This window comes from Mus caroli, chromosome 1 (assembly GCF_900094665.2).
Source record: "Mus caroli chromosome 1, CAROLI_EIJ_v1.1, whole genome shotgun sequence".
Lineage (NCBI taxonomy): Eukaryota > Metazoa > Chordata > Mammalia > Rodentia > Muridae > Mus > Mus caroli.
This window is the reverse complement of record NC_034570.1, coordinates 47,908,608-47,914,749: the sequence shown is the minus strand read 5'-3', so window position 1 is coordinate 47,914,749 and position 6,142 is coordinate 47,908,608. Positions and strand designations below refer to the sequence as shown.

At 44.6% G+C, this 6,142-nt stretch overlaps 1 protein-coding gene across 4 annotated transcripts in view; it reads left to right on the top strand.

Moving 5' to 3' along the window:
* The window catches only part of Hecw2 (HECT, C2 and WW domain containing E3 ubiquitin protein ligase 2), a 374,063-nt gene that overhangs the window by 210,720 nt on the left and 157,201 nt on the right, over positions 1-6,142 (top strand). The window contains exon 1 of one of the 4 annotated variants that reach the window (XM_029476582.1): positions 1,760-2,110. The exons of the other annotated variants lie outside the window; for them this stretch is intronic. The gene's annotated coding sequence lies outside the window, so the exon portion shown is untranslated. Of the gene's footprint in view, positions 1-1,759; positions 2,111-6,142 lie in introns of those variants that run through there. 4 annotated transcript variants of the gene reach the window in all.

Here is a 6,142-nt window from a genome sequence, read left to right as displayed (position 1 = left end):
TCTCTCTCTCTCTCTCTCTCTCTCTCTCTCTCTCTCTCTCTCTCTCTCTCTCTCTCCTGCTCTCAGCATTCCTCAATTGTTTGTAGTTTTTGGTTCCATGGGTACAGTGGAGGCAGCCATGCTGGTGAGACCTCACATGTGTAGCTTCTGCTATTTCTAGGAGATGAGCTCTGACATCACACTTCCTATCTTCTGGCTCCTGCTATCTTTCTGCCCCTTCTGAAATGATTCCTGAGGCTTAGGTTGGGGGGGGGGGCTGCAGATCAGTTGGGGCTGGACAGCACATGGTCACTTCCTCTCTGCATTTTAATCAGTTGTGGTTTTCTGTGATATCTGTCTGCTACAAGGAAATTTTTCTTTGATGAAGGGTGAGATCTATACTTATCTGTTGGTATAAGGATAAATATTTAGAGTTAAGAATTATTTTTGGTTAATAAAGTGGATTCTTCTTCTTTATCCAAGGCTAGGTTTGGGTAGTTGGCTAGGTTTCCAGGACCAGACATGATTTTCTTCTTGTTGAGTGTCCCTTCCATATGAAGAGCTATTGATTACTGCCAAGGTATGTGCACCAGTATGACAACCTTTGGGCTATCGTGCCTTGCAAATCATTGCTTTAGTTCATAGGGACCATAGATAGGAAGGGTGCCTGGTTGCTTCCCTTTCTTGAATGTTTTCATGCTGCCTTCTGGTATCACAAAAGCTTCAGGTGGGAGGCTTTCGGGTCAGATCCATCTAGGCTCTCCAGGTTTTGTGTGTGAAATCCATGGTGTTGTCAGCCTCTGGGAGGCAACTGAGTATAACAGAAACAGCCTGTACTGTTTTGGCAGACTCTTGGAAATCCTGACGAACAACTCAAAACAGAGCTTCTCACGCCTTTTTGTGTTTTGTTGTTTGTTTGTTTTTTAATTGTTGTTGTTGTTAAATAGTCTATGGCTCTTGAGTTGGAGCATTGTCAGCCCAGATGGGAATATAGATACACACACAACAGAGAGAGAGAGAGAGAGAGAGAGAGAGAGAGAGAGAGAGAGAGAGAGAGAGAGAGAGAGAGAGTCTGGAAAGAGAGACCCATCTATACCACTCCACTCATCATATGCCCAAAGGACTGGACATCCTACTCCACAGACGCTTGCTCAGGCCATGTTCATTGCTGCTCTATTTACAATAGCTAGGAAATGCAAACAAACTGAAGGTCCTTCAACTGATGACCATTTTATTATCTATCTACTTAAATTACATATAATACATATAAGTCTGATACTAGCTATACTTATTATTGTAGCCATTTATTCATTAAAAGTAAGGCCAGAAGATAACTTCTGAATTGATGACTGTTTGGAGACTTTCATTAAAGCTATATATTGTTTGCAAAGGCTCTAGTCTTTTTTAATAATTTGCAGTGATAAATCTACAGATTCCTCACTGGACTGATGTGGCTGCTCCCAGTCCATTCACTAGCTTCAGGGAAGGCCGTAGCTGATAAATGGGAGTGGTGTACTAGAGATTCCAGATAGCAGCTTCTCTGTTCAGCCTCTATCAGACTCTGTGTGTGTGTGTGTGTGTGTGTGTGTGTGTGTGTGTGTGTGTGTGTGTGTGCATAACTCATTCCTTGGAATTCTCCCATGGAAAAGCAAAGGAAGGAAGCCGAGGGGAGGATGGGGCGATTACATCCTGTACCCTTTCCAGGGAGTGGCCACATCTGCCTCAGCAGAAGGGACATAATGGGATGTGTTTTTTCACTTAGGATGCCTGGGCAGTAACAAGACTTGATGTGTGGCCAGGGCGGCTCAGTGTTGTTCTCAGCTGGACAGGACTGATCTGTATAGGTCACCTCTATTTCTACCTAGTATTTCATTTCTAGAACATCCGAGGAGCAGGGAGAGGCAGAGCATCAGCCAAGTGGACTTGGCAGGCCCCCAGGAACACCTGAGGACTCTAAGCCTGCTGTGGCCTTGGTTCTGGCTGCCGCTGTGACGAAGCTGCCAAGGGTCTAGGCCAGGTGCATGCTTTTAAGCAGAATGTGACATATCCCTCTTGCTGCTTCCTGTGCCGGGATCGAGCTGATGGATTCTTCCCAGCAAAGACACAGAGGAACTCTTGGGGACTCTTAAAGGTAAGGTACAGGAAAAGTCTGTACTCCTACCTGACTTCCTCGTCCAAGTGTAGGTTTGTGCCTCTCTCTGCCTCTCTCTGAGAAGTTCTTCAGTGTAGTCCTCTCCATTGGTTACTGGTGGTGACTAGTGAGCTGTGTGCTGTGTTTGCCATATTTAGTACTTGACAGCACGGTGCAGGAGACCAGTGCAGGGATTAAGACAGGAAACTTCTGTAGGAAACAGGAAGTCCCCTTGTTGACTTTTTGAAGCCTCCACCACCACTCCCCCACCAGCCCCGTGTGAGTGGATTGCTTCACTGTGTGTGGTAAGTACAGCTTCTCTCTCCAGGAATTTTTTTTAAAAGTGCTGAGACTCTGAGTCTAAAGCAGGTTATATTATCTGCCCCTGGAGAAAGTTACTTATTTATTTATTTATTTATTTTATGAAATTTGAAGCTTTTCTTTCAGGGCATGAGGTGCTAAAACACATTTGTCTTCAAAGGAAGCAGTCTGTGGACGATCTGTGGAGATGTGTCCCAGAGACCATGATGTAACAATAATATTAAAATTAAAAACAAAAGGGGGTTATCCATGGATGACACAAGTCAACAGCGACACCGAGACACAGAGAGATAGAGAGATAGGCAGGATTTTATGTATTCCAGCTGACCTTGAAGTTCCAATAGCCAAGGATGACTTTGAACTTATTATCTTCCTGCCTCTACCTTCTGAGTGCCGGGCTTACAGATATGTGACACTGTGCAAAATTTATGAGGTCCTAGGGATCAATCCTTGGGTTTATGTGATAGGCAAGCACTCTTCAACTGACTTCTGCTCCCAGCTCTGGAAAGGTTTTTTGTTTTTTGTTTTTTTGTTTTTTAAAAATACGATAAAGAAGGAAGGATGTGTAATCAAAACCCATTATTGTCATTCGTGTTATACACGTGCTGCTGAAAAACTTGTTCTGGGTTCCTTGTGTAGAGAGAAGAGGGCACCTCCGTGTGGTTCTAATAGAACTAGACTAAGATGCATTAAGCATTGAGTGACTTCCATTCCAGAACCAGGCAGGTCTACAGAGCTATGTGCCTTGTGGCAGTTTCTACTTGCTATACAGTATTCTTACATACAAGCACATGTGCCAGACGTGCAGCCTTGTGGCAAGTGTTGGTTAAGAAAGAAGAGTTTGGGGCTGAGGAGAAGCTCAGTCAGTAACGTGCTTGGTACATAACCATGGGGACCTGAATTGAGATCCCCAGAACTTGTGTAAGATGTTGGGATCAGCAGCACATGACGGTAACCACAGTGGTGGTCGGGCAGAGACAGGAGGATCCCTGGAGCTCACAGCTCAGCCATTCTAGCCCATTGGTGAGTGTGGCAGTGTGTGCTTCTAACTCCAGTGCTGGATCAAGAGACTGGGACAGTCCTTGGGTCTCACTAGGCAGCTAGCCTAGCCTGAGTGGTGAGCTCCAGGCCAAGGAGAGACCTTGTCTCAGTCATCATGAGGATGGCGCCTGATGTTGTCCTCTGGCTTCCAGATGGATATATACAAACATATGAGAACACACACACACACATACATACAGAGAAAGAGAGAGAGAAAGAGAGAGAGAGAGAGAGAGAGAGAGAGAGAGAGAGAGAGAGAGAACACATACACACCACAAATCGAAATAAAAAAACTAAAATGTGAAAACATGGAGGAATGTGCTTTTGCTTATGAAAATCAGCTTCCTTTTGAAAGAAGGTTGAGGTAGATGAAAAGTTCTACAAATGTACGTGTTTCACTCCCGTGGTTTCCAGGCTTGCATCGTCTACTCATATCCTCACTGCAACCCTTCTAAGCCAGGTACCATTAGAATTTTATACACTAAGGAAACAAAGCGTGTGCCATAGAATGGAGACATGAAGCTGAAACTTCTAGCTCCTGTAGTCAAACTGCTGCCTAGACAGTCAGAGGTGCAGTGCCCATTGCATCTGCAGGATAAGCTCTGCACGTGAAGACAAGCACACTTCTCTTGACACATAGAAAGTCCACATGGCTCAGTGCTAGTGATGTAGATGTGGTGTTGCATTGAGGTTTCTGCTAAGGGATGGAGATTGGGAGCCTTCTGTGCTGACTGAGTACAAAGCTGGGCTTTGAGGAATTGTTTGGATAAAGAGAGGGGCATAGGGTAGACCTAAAGAATGAAATCACATGATGGTGGTTTGATGTGGAGAGGTAAGAGGTGACTAAGCTACCTTCCGGGGTTGCTGAACTAGAGTCGGAGCTCAGTCCATGGCCTTTTGCTCTTAGGGTGGAGATTTACATGTGCCATAACTCTGTTCTTCCCTCCTTAAACTTCCAGTCCGTGACTTTCCAGCATGCGCAGTGTGGATGCTTGCAGTGGTATGGGTAGACAGTGACATGCAGTGTGTAGGGACATGGTCTTAGGGTAGGGTTCTAGAGTTACTATGTAGTTACTGGAGGTCCTCATCTTGAACATATTTCTAAAACCTCTCTGATGTCACTTCAGAGAGCTGTGGTTGGTTTGAATGAACTAATAGAGTTTAAAATGCTAGGACAGGGCTTGGCAGCAGGCATTATGTAGTTACGGATCTGGACTGTGGACACTCACCCCATCGGAACAAAATCTCCACTCCTTTCCTCCCATCCGAGTCTTTACCACATGGAACACTGCCCAGACAGTAGTGGTACTCAAAGAACATTTGTTGAACCATGTTTTAACACTGTTACTTTCTCCATCCTGTCTACAATTGTTACTTTCTTTTGATCTTTTGAGGCTTAAACTGTTTAACTATCTTTGACCTACTAACACGTTTCCCCAAATTAAATCCTGTACGTTTCCAGAAATTAAAGCCTGTAGAAAAAAGATATTTTTTCTGTATTTTAAGTGGTTTTCCTTAGGATACAAAATAATGGATTGTGAGTTGTGTACAGTCATGTGTCATTAATTTGTTCATATTCATTCTCTGAATTATCTGCCCTTGACCTTTTCACCTCCTGCTTCTCTGCTTCCTCCTTTTAAATGGTCTTCTTCCTCCTGCTTTTATGCTTCTCGAGCGTGTGTGTGTGTGTGTGTGTGTGTGTGTCTGCACTGAGCAGTGTAAGCTATGTCTATATTTAACTGACCTATTGTGCTGGCTTGTTTTACGTCAACTTGACACAAGCTAGAGTCATCAGAGAGGAAGGAGCCTCAATTGAGAAAATGCCTCCGTAAGATCCAGCTATAAGACATTTTCTTAATTAGTGATTGATGTGGGAAGGCCCAGCCCATTGTGAATGGTGCCATTCGTGGGATGGTGGTCCTGGGTTATATAAGAAGGCAAACTGAGCAAGACATATGGAGCAAGACAGTGAGCAGCACCCCACCGTGAACCTCTGCATCAGCTTCTGCCTCCAGGATCCTCCCCGATTGAGTTCTGTCCTGATCCTGATTTCCTTCTGATGAGCAGCGATATAGAAGTGTAAGCCCAATAAACCCTTTCCTCCCCAACTTGTTGGTCATGGTGTTTTGACACAGCAATAGAAACCTTAACTAAAACATCCATAATATTTTAGTTAGTCTTTTTTATTATATATACTGATTAAGTCTAAGGAGCGAGCACCTTTTTCATCACTGTGGTGGTTTATGGTATTCAGCCTATCCTGGCAGGGAAGGAATGGGGGTGGGAAGCCTCATGTCTGTAGCAGTGTGTGTGTGTGTGTGTGTGTGTGTGTGTGTGTGTGTGTGTGTGTGTTACACAGGAAGTGAGGAGAGATTGGCTGGAAATGTGTTGTGCTTTAACTCTCAGGCCCTGGCTTCAGTGACCAACTTTCCAGCTCTGCTTTCTAAAGGCTCCACATACTCCGTAAACAGCATAGCCACTGGGACCAGCCATTCGGATACATGAACCTCTAGAGGACATTTCATATCCACACCCAAACATCAGATTCTGCACGTAAGAGAAAATGTATGCTTGCCTTTTGCTTTCACTCATTTTACTCTCTATCTGCCCAGCTCCCTCTGCCTTTAGGCTCTCTCCTCCTCTTTGTCCCCCTTCTCTCTCTCTCTCTCT